The sequence below is a fragment of the Melanerpes formicivorus genome, unplaced genomic scaffold, assembly GCF_026170545.1.
Source record: "Melanerpes formicivorus ecotype bairdi unplaced genomic scaffold, bMelFor1.0.p_v2 SCAF_155, whole genome shotgun sequence".
NCBI classification, from domain to species: domain Eukaryota; kingdom Metazoa; phylum Chordata; class Aves; order Piciformes; family Picidae; genus Melanerpes; species Melanerpes formicivorus.
The window spans coordinates 274,703-290,244 of record NW_027142507.1 but is presented as its reverse complement, the minus strand read 5'-3'; positions in this window follow the sequence as shown (position 1 = coordinate 290,244).

Below are 15,542 nucleotides of genomic sequence, written 5' to 3'. Positions count from 1 at the left end.
CTCAAATGCAAAGGTGATAGGCAGCTTTTAAAGTCCAAACATGAGACAGATGCTGATTATTAACTGAGAATTATCTAAAATCAAGTGATAAAAGCAAGCAAGCTGCCTCTTAACAAGTTGCTGCTTTGAAGTCTGAAATGCTTTCTGGAGAGTCTTTTAAAAAACCTTTTAAACCACCTTGCTGGAAGTTGTCATACAAAAAATAACTGTCCTGTATTACCTCTCATAGAGTGTCTTTCTTCTGCTGATTTCTGACTTAACTGCACTTTTGGTGTGTTAGAACTCTGTAATTTTATGGCTTTTAGCTGGTGACAAGGTTTGCCCTCTGGACAGCTTTGCATGGCATCATTGCATGCCATCCTGAGCATGGACACATCATGAGCAGGTCCAGAGAAGGGCAACACAGCTGGGGAAGAGTCTGGAGAACAGGGCTGGGGAGGAGCAGCTGAGGGAGCTGGGGGAGTTCAGTGTGGACAAGAGGAGGCTGAAGGGAGACCTTCTGGATCTCTACAGCTCTCTGAAAGGAGACTGCAATGAGGTGGGGGTTGGGCTTTTCTCCCTAGTATCAGGTGACAGAGAGGAAATTACCTGAAATTGTGCCAGGGGAGGGTTAGGTTGGAGATGAGGAAAAATTTCTCTGCTGCCAGAGTGGTCAGGGACTGGCACAGGCTGCCCAGGGAGGTGGTGGAGTCCCCATCCCTGGAGGTGTTCAAGAAATGTGTGGCCATGGTGGTGTTGGGTTGCTGGTTGGGCTGGGTGATCTCAGAGGTCTTTTCCAACCAAAACAATTCTGTGATTCTATGATCACACTATGGAATGTTCCTTTTACATGATAACCCAAATAAAGAGAGGAAAACTCTTAAACCACAAGTTGGAAACTCCTCATACCTGTGTCCCAGCTATGAGAGGCTGCCTAACAGAGCTCCCAGAGAATGGTAAGGCTGCCAAGGCTATCCATGGTCTATGAGATCTTGCTCATCCAAAATACAACCATGGAGTGCTTGCTTGTTTTGTTCACAGGAAATCATGTAGCACATGACTTGCTATTGGATAAGCAGGAAACAGTAGCAGTATTTAAGGTCTGCTTATCTGTAGAGGAAAAAGGTCGTCTTCTGACTTAAAATTGAGAACCTGAGAAGCCTTTCAATGAAGAAGTTTCTTATGATAGCCAACCTAAACCTCCTATGGTGCAAATTGAGGCCATTTCCTCTCATCCTATCACTTGTTACTAGGGAGAAGAGCCCAAACCCCACCTGACTCCAAACTCCTCTCAGGGAGCTGTAGAGCCTCAGCCTCCTCCACACTGAACTCCCCCAGCTCCCTCAGCTGCTCCTCCCCAGCCCTATCCTCCAGACCCTTCCCCAGCTTGGTTGCCCTTCTCTAGACTGGCTCCAGTCCCTCAGTGTCATTCTTGTAGTGAGGGCCCCAAAACTGAGCCCAGTATTTGAGATGTGGCCTCAGCAGTACTGAGCAGAGGGGGACAATCACTTCCCTGGTGCTGCTGGCCACACTGTTACTGATCCAGGCCAGGGTGCTGGTGGTGTTGGTGGCCACCTGAGCACACTGCTGGCTGAGGGCAGCTCAGGCAAAGCAGTGGTAGCAGTGCCAGGGCCTGTGCTGACCGAGTCAGTGTTCCTCCAAACCACACCGTTTGCTCACTGCAGATGTGGGTGGCAGGCAGACCTCTTCCATGTTTGCTTTTCCCTGAGGGGGTGGGATGATAGCAAATGGTCAGGGATGAAGGAGGCCAAGCATCCAGAGAAGCTGGAGAGCTCTGGTCTTGTCCTTTCGCTCCTAGGCTACAGCTAGAACAGGACAAGGCGCTGCTGCTGCTGCTGTAAGAAGCTTTTGGTGTTGTAATGTTTCACCATGTGCCCTCCTGTACAAGAAAGCCAAGGGGATCCTGGGGTGCAGCAAGAAAAGTGTGGCCTGCAGGGCTAGGGAGGTGCTGCGCCCCCTCTGCTCCGCCCTGCTGAGAGCACAGCTGCAATCCTGGGTCCGGTTTGGGGCTCCCCAATTCAAGACAGACAGAGACCTGCTGGAGAGAGTTCATGGGAGAGCTACAAGGATGACTGTGGGACTGGAACATCTCTGTTATGAACAAAGACTGAGAGCCCTGGGGCTATTTAGTCTGGAGAGGAGAAGGCTGAGAGGGATCTGATCAATGCCTATCAATATCTGAGGGGTGGGTGGACAAAGGAGCCAGGCTCTTTGTGGTGGTACCCAGTGACAGCACAAGGAACAACAGGTACAGACTGGAACCCAGGAGGTTCCACCTCAACATGAAGAGAGTTCTTTACTATGAGGGTGCTGGAGCCCTGGAGCAGGCTGCCCAGAGAGGTTGTGGAGTCTCCTTCCCTGGAGACTTTCCAAACCCCCCTGGATGTGTTCTGTGTGCCCTGCCCTGGGTGACCCTGATCTGGCAGGGGGTTAGACTGGATGATCTCTGCAGGTCCCTTCCAACCTCTACCATTCTTTGAGTCTGTGATTCTACCTAGGTTTTCCATGTGCCTACATGACCCCTGACCTTTGAGAATATGGAGAAATTGGACTTTTTGAGGACTTTAACATCTTTTATAATTCTAAATATGTTTGAGAGAAGCCAGACTTGAGGAGGGATTCTGGGAGCAGGAGGGGAGGTGTGTGCCATTGCCATGAGCTGCTGCTGGAAATCCTGAGCCTCTAATCCAAATGGCTGTGACCTGGATATCAAAGAAGGGAAATTAGGGGTCTGTTGCCAAGAAACCCACTGCCCTTGGCATGTAGCAAAGCAGCACCACAGTTTTAATTACCTAATTAAAGTGTGGAATCCCATTATTTCTAATCAGCTGTGAATGCTGGCCTGCTTCTTTCTCACTGCTCTGCAGCAAGGGCCACTCTGGGCTCCACACCGAGGCTGAGATGTTCCCAGGAGCAGCAGAGTAACCACTCTGAGTAGCCATAAGCTATCACTGGCTGTGCTTGGAGCTTGCTAGTTCTGTGGGAGGGTTTCCTTCCTAATCTTTGCAAGTTGTAAGTAATTGAGAACTGTTCTGTAGGACACCAGTGTTTGGACTCTCACTTCATTGTGTTCTTTTTATGTGTTCTACTTTGTTTAGTTCTGTGTCTCTGGGGTGGTTTCCCTTGACTTTGAAATCTGTCTTGGCCACGTTCAGTGGCACTGCCTGCTTGCTTGTCCCCTTCTGGGCTGCTTGCCCTTGCATACACGCTGATGGATATTTGCTGTGGGGCAGATCTCAGTCTTGGTGACCTCAGTACAAATGAAAAAGCACTGACACGAAGTCCCTGAGTGCAGCAGGGGAAGTGGTCAGACATGGGCTTGCCCCTCTGACTCACTATTCAGAGTCAGAAGCAAACACCATTTGTCAGCAAGAGAAAAGAGAGAGGACAGAGGGCCTGCTGTGGGGAGTCACAGAATCACAGAATTGTTTTGTCTGGAAAAGCTCTCTACACTGATTCCAAGCACTGACCTAAGACCACCATGAAACAATGACCCCAGGTGCCATGGCCACAGGCTTCTTGAGATCTCCAAGGATGGGGACTCCACCACCTCCCTGGGCAGCCTGTTCCAGTCCCTGACCACTCTTTCCATAGAGAAATTTTTCCTATTCTCCAGCCTTACCCTCCCCTGGCACAATTTCAGGCCATTTCCTCTTGTTCTATTACCTGAGGCTAGGGAGAAGAGACTGACCCACCTTAGTCCAACCTCCTTTCAGGGAGCTGTAGAGAGCAATGAGGTCTCCCCTCAGCCTCCTCTTCTCCAGACTGGAAACTCCTAACCCTAATCCCACTTCCCTCAGCTGCTCCTCCCCAGTCCTGTTCTCCAGACCCTTCCCCAGCTTTGTTGCCCTTCTCTGGACACACTCCAGCTCCTCAATGTCCTTCTTGTAGTGAGGGCCCCAAAACTGAACCCAGTGTTCCAAGAAATGGCCTCACCAGTGCTGAGTACAGGCACACGATCACTGCCCTGCTCCTGCTGGCCACACTGTTCCTGATCCTAGCCAGGATGCTGTTGGCCTTCTTGGCCACCTGGGCACACTGTCGGCTCATGAGTCACGGCATGAGACATGGCTCTGCTCTCCGGCAGCCTCCAGGTGAAGATGATGCCCAGGGAAATAGGCAGATATGCACACTGGAAAATAAGCAAGTGTCAATTCAGATAAAGGAATGCTAAGGTCACACAGATATGAGAAGCAGAGAGTCATTTTGGGTTTGTTGTGTAAACCACAAAGAATTTGAATCTCTCGGGCTGAGAGAGTTGGAGCTGTTCAGCCCGGAGAAGAGAAAGCTCCATGGAGACCTTACAGTGGTCTTGCAGTGCCTGAGGGAGCTACAAGAAAGCTGGAGAGGGACGTTTTACAAGGGGTTGCAGTGACAGGATGAGAGAGAATGGATTAAACCTGGAAGGGGGGAGCTCTGGATTTAAAGAGAGAGATTTAGAAGGGAAATAAGGAAGAAATTCTTTCCAGTGAGGGTCGAGAGACACTGGCACCGGTTGCCCAGGGAGACTGTGGATGTCCCCTCCCTGGAAGTGTTCAAGGCCAGGCTGGATGAGGCCTTGAGCAACCTGTGCTAGTGGAAGGTGTCCAGGCCCATGGTAGGAGAGTTGGAACCAGGTGATGTTTCAGGTCTCTTCTGACTGAAACCTTTCTGTCAATCTCTGAATTTCTGAGCCTCATTTTCCTTTGCATTGCTCTCCTTGTGCTGGGTTTATTGGGGCAGATGGATACCCTACAAGCTTTGTGGCAATGAGCGCTGCCAGACCTGCTCACTTCTGTTTTGAGTTCAATTATGTTTCACATTCTTGCTTTCAGCCTTTAACATTTTCCCTTGGTTGCAGTGAGATTCTTTTTCTTGCAGCTCCTCTAGAAGTGCTCTTCCTCTGAGGACAGGATGGGATCTGATGTGATCAGCGTGGGCTTTAGCCCTTCAGCCCTGCACTTTTGACCCTTTGTTGCACCTTAAGCTCTACAAATGCAGCTCCTCGAACACCCAGCTGCCTGCAGCCCTGAGGGCTCTGCCTGGTGCTGCCTGCTCCATGGCATGGCAGAGGCTGCCTGCCTAGCAACCCAGGCTGCTGTGAAGGCATCATCCCCGTGTGCTGCGGCCTCTGCTGCCTCCCCGCTGCACACAGGGAGGACTCCCAACTTTCCCTGATGCTACACAAAACTTTGGTTAGGTTCAGGTGTAGCTGCCACCTGCCAGCTGCAGCCTGTGCTAACCACAGCATCACCAGGGCTGACTAACGTGGGAGGTAAGATCCAGGATAGTCAGGGGTGCTGGACCCCTCTGTGCAAGTGCTAATGACTGCAGCCCAAGCAGACCTGCCTGGACACGTGAAAACCACATTGTGCTAGCACTGACTGCTCCTTAGCAACTCTAAAGCAGTTGCTAGAATAACTCACAAACTGGCTTCTCCAGGCTGGGCAGGTGCACACTCCAATGCACACAGCAAGGCACCAGCAATCCAGGATGTTCCTGGACTGCATAGAAGACAACTTCCTCCTCCAAATGGTGGAGGATCCAACAAGAAATGGTGCTATGCTGGACCTTGTTCTCACCAACAGGGAAGGGCTGGTAAGCAATGTGAGGCTCAGAGACGGCCTTGGCTGCAGTGACCATGAAGCAGTTGAATTTAACATCCTCAGGGCAATCAGGAGGAAGTATTCCAAGCTCAAAACCCTAGACTTTAGGCGTGCAGATTTTGATCGCTTCAGGGATCTGCTAGCCAAAGTGTCATGGGACAAAGCCCTGGAGGGAAGAGGGACCCAGGACAGCTGGTCAGTATTCAAGGACCACCTCCTCTGTGTCCAGGAGCTCTGTGTACCAACAAAGAGAAAAGCAGGTAAGAATGCTAGGAGGCCTGCCTGGATGGGCAAGGAGCTACTGGACACACTATTACTTAAAAGGAAACTCTACAGGAAGTGGAGGGAAGGACAGGTAGAACAGGGGGAATACAAGGAAGCTGCCCGAGCAGCAAGAGTCCTGGTTAGGAAAGCCAAAGCAGAGTTTGAATTGAATCTAGCCAGGGAGATTAAAGGGAATACTAAGAACTTCTACAGGTATATGAATGGGAAGAAGAAGACTAGGGAAGGTGTGGGCCCCCTCAGAAAGGAAAATGGTGACATGGTCACAAGTGATGAGGAAAAGGCTGAGGTACTTAATAACTTCTTTACCTCAGTCTTCACTGCAAGGGCCTCTAGCCACACTCCTGATGTTATGGAAGTCAAAGCCAGGGACGGGGAGGAAGAACTGCCCATGGGAAGTGCAGATCAGGTTGGTGATCACCTGAAGAACCTGAAAGTGTTCAAGTCCATGGGACCCGACGGGATACACCCACGGGTGCTGAGAGAACTGGCAGAGGAGGTTGCTAAACCCCTCTCTATTATATTTCAAAAGCCATGGCAGTCTGGTGAAGTCCCCACGGACTGGAAAAGGGGAAACATTGCCCCCATCTTCAAAAAGGGCAAGAAGGAGGAACCAGGGAACTACAGGCCAGTCAGTCTCACCTCTGTGCCTGGAAAGATCATGGAGCAGATCCTCCTGGAGGCACTACTGGCTCAGAAGAATAGTGAAGAGGTGATTGGGAACAGTCAGCATGGCTTTGCCAAGGGCAAATCCTGCCTGACCAACCTGGTGGCCTTCTATGAGCAGGTGACAAAATTAATAGCTGAGGGGCGAGCAACTGATGTCGTTTACCTGGACCTGAGCAAAGCCTTCGACCCTGTCCCGCACCACATCCTGGTCTCCAAACTGGTGACACATGGGTGTGGTGGGTGACCACTAGATGGATAAGGAACTGGCTTGATGGCCGCACCCAAAGAGTGGCTGTCAATGGCTCCATGTCCCAGTGGAGGCCAGTGACAAGCGGAGTCCCTCAGGGATCAGTCCTGGGCCCAGGCTTGTTCAACATCTTTGTGGGTGCCATGGACAGTGGCATTGAGTGCACCCTGAGCAAGTTTGCTGATGACACCAAGCTGTGTGGTGCAGCAGACACGCTGGAGGGAAGGGAGGCCATCCAGAGGGACCTGGACAGGCTGGAGAGGTGGGCACAAGCCAACCTCATGAGGTTCAATAAGAGCAAGTGCAGGGTCCTGCAGCTGGGTCGAGGCAATCCCAGGCACAAATCCAGGCTGGGCAGTGACTGGCTGGAAAGTAGCCCTGAGGAGAGAGACTTGGGGGTGCTGGTGGACAAAAAGCTCAACATGAGTTCTCAATGTGCTCTTGCAGCCCGCAAAGCCAACCAGAGCCTGGGCTGCATCAGGAGAAGTGTGGCCAGCAGGTCGAGGGAGGTGATCCTCCCCCTCTGCTCAGCTCTGGGGAGACCCCACCTGGAGTACTGTGTCCAGTTCTGGAGCCCCTATGACAAGAGGGATCTGGAGGTGCTGGAACGTGTCCAGAGAAGGGCCACAAGGATGAGCAGAGGGCTGGAGCACCTCTCCTATGAGGACAGACTGAAGGAGTTGGGGCTGTTCAGTCTGCAGAAGAGAAGGCTCCGAGGTGACCTAATTGTGGCCTTCCAGTATCTGAAGGGGGCCTACAGGAAGGCTGGGGAAGGACTTCTCAGGATCTCAGGTAGTGATAGGACTAGGGGGAATGGAATGAAGCTGGAGGTGGGGAGATTCAGGCTGGATGTGAGGAGGAGGTTCTTCACCATGAGAGTGGTGAGACCCTGGAATGGGTTGTCCAGGGAGGTGGTTGAGGCCCCGTCCCTGGGGGTGTTTAAGACCAGGCTGGATGAGGCTCTGGCCAGGCTGATCTAGTGTGGGGTGTCCCTGCCCATGGCAGGGGGGTTGGCACTAGATGATCCTTGTGGTCCCTTCCAACCCTGAATGATACTATGATACTATGGGACTTGGACACTTCCTCTGTAGGTGCTGCATGGCAGAGGGATGCAACCAGTTTGCATAGATTCATAGAATGGTTTGGGTTGGAAGGGACCTCAAAGATCATCCAGTTCCAACCCCTTGCCCTGGACAGGGACATCTTCCACAACCTGGCCTTCAGGTCCTCCAGGGAGGAGGCATCCATGACCTCTCTGGGTGGCCTGTTCCAGTGTCTCCTCACCCTCACTGTACAGAATTTCCTTCTAATGTCCAGTCTAAATCTGCCCTCCTCCAGCTTCATTCCATTTCCTCTCATCCTGTCACTACAAGCCCTTGTAAAAAGTTCCTCTCCTTTCCTATGTTACAGAAGATAATTTGTAGTGGTGTGTGTTGGTTGTTTTTTTTGGGGGGAGTTTGTTTTATTCTTTAAAAGCTGAAAGAGGCCATTATGGCTTCACTCAGGCATTTTCACCTATCTTTCGTGTGCCCTCAGGTAACCCCTCTGAGATCCTGGAGTGTGGCTCACCTGAGCCTCCAGGAAGAGAATCATAGAATAGAATCATAGAATCAATAAGGTTGGAAGAGACCTCCAAGATCATCAAGTCCAACCTGTCACCCAACACCTCATGACTACTAAACCATGGCACCAAGTGCCATGTCCAATCCCCTCTTGAACACCTCCAGGGATGGTGACTCCACCACCTCCCTGGGCAGCACATTCCAATGGCAAACAACTCTCTCTGTGAAGAACTTCCTCCTCACCTCCAGCCTAAATCTCCCCTGGTGCAGCTTGAGACTGTGTCCTCTTGTTCTGCTTGCCTGGGAGAAGAGACCAACTTCCTCCTGGCTACAACCTCCCTTCAGGGAGTTGTAGAGAGCAAGAAGATCTCCCCTGAGCCTCCTCTTCTCCAGGCTAAGCAACCCCAGCTCCCTCAGCCTCTCCTCACAGGGCTGTGCTCAAGGCCTCTCTCCAGCCTCATTGCCCTTCTCTGGATACATTCAAGAGTCTCAATGTCCTTCTTCAATTGAGGGGCCCAGAACTGGACAGAGGACTCAAGGTGTGGCCTAACCAGTGCTGAGAATCAAACTCTGACAACCCCTTCAACACGTACAGCTCAGCTGAACAGGCATGCTCTCCAAGAATGCAGGAATTCAGGCAAACACTGAAAGAATTGATAGAAGGGGTAAGAGTTAAGGCTGCTTTTCTATCTGTTTGAATAATGGAGTTGGGAGGAGCACACAACACATGGGTTAATTACTTTCACTGCCAACACTTTCATTTTTGCATGTCTATAAATTTTACAGTATGTATAAAGGATTGAAATTAATTTTAAGATGCTAGCTTGCAACTTTAGGAGGGTATTCACAGTTCAGCATCCTTGAAACAACCAATAAAGCCACAAACACTCCCTCAAAGAAAATTAGAATAGAATAGAATAGAATAGAATAGAACGAACGAGGTTGGAAAAGACCTTTGAGATCATCAAGTGCAACCTGTCATCCAGTACCATCTAATCAACTAAACCATGGCACCAAGCACCCCACCCAGTCTCTTCCTAAACACCTCCAGAGATGGTGACTTCACCACCTCCCCAGGCAGCCCATTCCAATGGGCAATCACTCTTTCTGTGAAGAATTTCCTCCTAACATCCAACCTAAACCTTGTCCAACCAATCACCCAACCCTAACTAATCAGCTAGACCATGGCACTAAGTGCTTGAATTCAGGCTTTTCATAAACACCTGCAGGGATGTCGACCCCACCACCTTGTCAATAAATTATCTAATATCCAAGAGGAGTGGAACATCCTGAAGCTAGCCATGTTAAGCATCTAGCAATCACTAAAAGTCCATAATTCATATGTGAATATTATTTTAATCTCCGTTCTTTCTCAATAACACTGGTTCCACAGCCTGCCCCTTTTCCACCCCACCTGCCCCATTTTCCCCCTTTTTGCCTTCAAACCCAGGGCACCTGGGCTCTGTTGGAGTCTCCTCCCACCCCAGGTGTGGCCACTTGACCCTCTGCAGCCACTCCCCTATTTAATGCCTCCCAGGAAAGGCAGAAACCTTAAGCTGAGCCCATCTGGGCTGGAGGATCCTCCTCTCATCACTGGTGAGTGCCCATGGTGCACACTGGGTGATGGTGACTACAAAGGCCGGGGGGCCTGGTGGCCCCCTGGTTGTTAGGAAGAGTACTGATGGTAAATGTGATGTCACGCAGTCATAGAATCACAGAATGGCTCTGGTTGGAAGGGACACCTCTCAGATTTAGTTGCTCAAGGCCTCATCCAGTCTGGTCTGGAACAGGGAGAAACAGTGGGAGAAAAGCACCTTCTCTAGTAAGAAAGCAACAGCAATCTGTGTCTGGCTTTGAGCCCAATGCTTAGGCATCACAACTAAACATGCTCCAAGTGATGCAAAGGCTCTTTGGTACATGGTGGGAGCCACCTCAGCCCTGGGTAGCCATAAGAGGATAGACAGAAGGAACCACTCGCTGGCTAGAGTTTGTCACGGAGTAAGACCTTGCAAGGTCATGGACTCCAGCCATTAACTCTACTCTGTGAAGTCCACCACTAAGCCATATCCACAAGTACCACATCTGGATGGCTTTTGAACACCTCCAGGGATGGTGACTCCACCACCTCCCTGGGCAGCCTCTTCCAGTGCCTGACAACCTAACCCTCCCCTGGTGCAGCTTGAAGCCATTCCCTCTTGTTCTATCAGTAGTTATTTGGGAGAAGTGATGATGTTGGGGAAAATGAGTGAAAGATGAAGCCCAGCACATTTTCAAGTGCTTTAATCCAGGTGGAATCACAATTATTCATAGATTCACAGAATATCTTAGGTAGGAAGGCACCTTGAAGATAATCTAGCTCCAAGTACCTGCCATGGGTAGGGACACCTCCCACCAGCCCAGGTTGCTCAAGGCCTGAATTTATCCACTCTTACTTCCTAAATAAACAGGTCATAGGTCCCTGTCCCTGGGCTTCTGCTGAAGTGTGCTTTAATCCTGCCATGGCCAGGATGAGAAGGAAGATGCTGCCTGAGAGAAAACATCTGAACCATTTTATAAATAATTCTGGTTTAACAGAATTAAGGAAGTTTAAGGAAAAAGAAAGAAGAATAATTAAGAAGACATTATTATTAGAGAGGTGATACTGCCCCTTTGCTCTGCTCTGGGGAGACCTTACCTGCAGTGCTGTATGCAGCTCTGGACCCCTCAGCACAAGAAGGACCTGGAGCTGATGGAGAGGCTCCAGAGGAGAGCCAGTAGAATGCTCAGGGGTTGGAGCAGCTCTGCTGTGAGGACAGGCTGAGGGAGCTGAGGGTGTTCAGCCTGGAGAAGAGAAGGCTCCAGGCAGAGCTCAGAGCAGCCTGCCAGGAGCTGAAGGGGCTGCAAGAAGGCTGCAGAAAGACTGTTTGCAAAGCCTGCAGGGCCAGCAGCAGGGACAATGGCTGCAAAGCAGAGCAGAGCAGCTTGAGCTTGGAGGTGAGGAAGAAGTTGTGCAGCAGGAGGGTGGTGGAAGCCTGGCCCAGGTTGCCCAGGGAGGTGGTTGAGGCTCCCTGCCTGGAGCTGTTGAAGGGGAGGCTGGAGAGGGCTGTGGGCAACCTGCTGGAGTTGGGGCTGTCCCTGCTGACTGCTGCGAGGTTGGACTGGATGACTTTGGAGGTCCCTTCCAACCCAGACCATGGTTATCATGGCAGACACCCTAGTGGCTTCTGTTCTGCCACCAGGCTGTGCTTGAAGTCTCCATGGGCTGGGAGTGCCTGCTAGAAACAAGACCTGCTGCCATTTGAAATCCAGAGCTACATGAATCAGGAGTGCTCCTTGGAGCGCTTGTGGTTTTGTAACAGTCCAGGTCCTCAGAGCAGTACCCAGAAGCTGAGAACTGATCTGCACAGCTCTTCAGAGGAGTTTATTGTATTTGAACTGGTTTATCTCTGGCGAGCACACAGGGAGATTAAACAACTACTCTGGAGCCACCAAATGCATCTGAGGCAGGGCCAAGATTAGAATATTGATTTCTGGCCTCTGCAGTCCCAGGCTCAGCTCACTGCATTATGTTGTTTTTACAGATAATGTTTAGACAAATAGATCTTGACATATCAAGAGCTCAGTAGCCTCTCAGTAAATTGAGCAGGGCTTTAGCTGTTCAATTCCTGTGATCTGCGTGTGCCTCATACTTTGTCCTGGTAATCTTAGGAGCTATTGTCTATTTACAGTGAAACCCACTTGGAGCCTGAAGCATACTAGACTTTTTTTTTCCCCTCTCAGAGTAGAAAGAAGCCAAATTATGATGCATTTTCTTCTTGCCAGTTGAGGTCTGCAAATACAGTACCTCAAAGGAATTCTCTTTCAGTCCTCTTGTAAAAGGAGCCTCTGGTGCTCCCAGTACAAGAGACACGTGGACTTGCTGACATGGGTCCAGTAGAGGGCCACAGAGATAATCAGAGGGTTGGGGTATTTGTCCTGCAAGGACAGACTGGGAGAGTTGGGCCTGCTCAGCCTGGAGAGCACAAAGCTCCTGTGAGATCTTACAGCTACATTTCAGTATCTGAAGGGCACCTGCAGGCAGGCTGGGGAAGGACTGTTCAGAAAGGCCTGTGGGGATGGGATGAGCTACAATGGTTTCATACTGGAGCAGAGGAGATTTAGGTTGGACATCAGGAGGAAGCTCTTTACAACGAGGGTGGTGAAATACTGGAACAGGCTGCCCAGGGCTGTGGTTGAGGCCCCCTCCCTGCAGACATTCAAGCTCAGCCTGGCTGTGTCCCTGGGCAGCCTGCTCTAGTTGGAGGTGTCCCTGCTGACTGCAGGGGGATTGGACAGGATGACCTTGGAGGGACCCTTCCAGCCCAATGCACCAACATGAGTTGGTGGAGATTCTCAGTTCAAACCCACAGCAGTTTGTCAGGCTTTCTACTACCTTGTTTAGCTTAGATGTCATAAAAATGGGAGAAGTCCCTCAGCCCCAAAGTGCTTTGAATGGAATCACCAGGAGTCACCTGAGGATATCCAAACCACCAAGACAAGGCAAGCATTTCTTGGAGATCACAGAATGGTAGTGGCTGGAAGGGACCTCAGTGAGCCCAGGAGCACCCAGGTCAGGTCACACAGGAGCACATCCAGGATGGTTTGGAAAGTCTCCAGAGAAGGAGACTCCACAGCTGCTCTGGGCAGCCTGCTCCAGGGCTCTGCACCCTCACAGTTAAGAAGTCTCTCCCCATGTAGAGGTGGAGCCTCCTGGCTTCCAGCCTGTACCTGTTGTTCCTTGTCCTGCCACTGGGCACCCCTGAAAAGAGCCTGGCACCTTCATGCTGACACCCATCCCTCAGCTATTGATAGACATTGATCAGATCTCCTCTCAGCCTTCTCCACACCAAATAGCCCCTGGGCTCTCAGTCTCTCTTCATAGCAGAGAGGTCCAGGTCTCCACTGGACTCTCTGCAGCAGATCCCTTGTACTTGAAAGCCAAACTATTTCCTGCCCAGAGGGAGAGCACCTCTGGATTCTGTGGGTTTATTTGTGTAGGAAACTCTACCAGCATTGACAGTGCTGTGAGAATGTGCTCCTGCTACAAGCCAGGAGCCCTATGGACTACCTGAGCTTGCTGAAATGTAGATCAGAGCCCTTTCTTCACATGTCTGCACTCCAGGTCTCTCCTCTGCAGCTAGCAAAGGACCCTGCTTGTCTTTGGCAGCCCTACAAAAGCTGTGCTGGCCTTCCCAGCACATCAAGCTATCTGGCAGCCTCCTCCACCCCTCTTTGTTCCTGCAAGCAGCAGCACCATGTCGTCTGTCAGGGTGCCAGTGCTGGGGACATGTTGGATATGTGAATGGCAGGGAAGTGGTTTCCTCAGCAAGAACAGGCATGTGGAAGGCAAAACTTCCTGTCCTCTTCACCTGATCTCTCTAAAGCAACTCAGCCCAAGGACAACAGGAGTGAATTCCAAGCGCCCACAAGGTTCCTGCACCACCAGGCAAGGATCTGACAACTTACCTGACCCTTTCAGTAAGGTGAAATTGGGATTCTCTTTAGGTCCTCTCACTAGGGATTTGGAGTGTTGATGTGCACAGCTCAGTGTTTCCTGAATGCCAAACTGCCTAACACCGTAGAAACAAATACATAGAAGATTGCTGAGGAGTTTTGGTGCCATCACAGACAACACTTTTGTTGCACATAAAATCCAAAGTCCTTTTCTGTCATGAGGGCATGAAAATGCTTACCAGTTTGTTCTGAGAGGTGGACCTTGGTCTCTTCTCCTTTGTGGCAAGTGATAGAGGAAGAGGAAATGGCCTCAGGTTGCCCCATGGGAAGTTCAGGTTATGTATTGTGAAAAACTGCATCACTGGCAGAGTGGTCAGGGGCTGGAACAGGCTACCCAGGGAGGTGGTGGAGTCACCATCACTGAAGGTGCTCAAGGAAGGTGTGGCCATGGCACTTGGGGACATGGTTTAGTGGCCATGGTGGTGTTGGGCTGATGCTTGGACTGGATGATCTGAGAAGTTTTTTCCAACCAAAACAATTCTGTGACCTGCCTGATTCTTGAACCACTTTATCAAAGGTGAAAGTCTCTGCTCCTTATGAAAACTTCTAAGGAAAGAAAAAGGTAAATGAGAAGGAGATGACTTACCAGGGCTACGAGGAGGGAGCTGACATTCATTTCTCCCATCCTGCACACAAGTGCAACATCGGCCCTCTGTTGCTATTCTTATCCTGAATACTCGGTACAGCCCTTGCTCAGCCCTGAGGAGCCGGCAGCGATAGCCAGCAGCACTTTGCACCAAGCTAGGCCTCCAAGAATCCTGAAGTGTTTTCTCAAAGCAGCTGCTAAGTTTAACCCTCAGCTTCTGCCGGAGTCAGGGAGCCTTCCTCACTGTTTCCCAGCTGGGGAGCAGTGCAGCAGAGAGCTGTCGAATGGCACAGAAAGTGGCTGTTGGAGCTGGAAGTGGCTGTTCAGCATCCTTTCTAGGTGTGAAAGATGGGCTTGGATTTCTGCATGGCCTGAACTTGTGCCAGGGGAAGATCAGGTTGGGTATGAGGAAAGAGTGGTCAGGCATTGGAGTAGGTTAGCCATGGAGGTGGTGGAGTCACCATCCCTGGAGGTGCAAAACCACAACAGCAGCAAAAGGAAAAGGAAAGACCAGAGAGGGATGATGTGCCTGGGGGTCAGAGCCTTGCAGGAGGAGGGATGGCACGGGACACTGACACCAACCTGCCCGTGTCTGGCCACAGTGTTTACTGCTGGTGCTTAGGGAATTGTCTGTCAAGGACTACTCTGAGCACACAGGAGCAGTGCTTTCTAATTACCCAGCACAGAGCAGACTGCAGGATGTGTCACGTGCAGTGGGACTGGGCATGATTTCCAGTGATCCTACAGAAGGGATAGGATGAGAGGAAAAACCCTCAGGTTACACCAGAGGAGGTTAGATATTAGAAGAAGCTTCTTGACTGAAAGGGCTCTCAAAGCCTGGCACAGGCTGCCTGGGGAGGTGGTTGAATTCCCATCCCTGGAGGTGTTTCAAAGCTGCAGAGATGTGGTGCTGAGGGACATGGCTTAGCACCAGACTTGGTAGAGGTTGATTATTGTTGGACTTGATGATCTTCCTTCCAGTACCTGAAATGGGCCTACAAGAAAGCCTGAAAGGGACAGTTTATAAGGGGCTGTACTGACAGGACAAGAGGGAATGGATTGAAGCTTGAGGAGGGCAG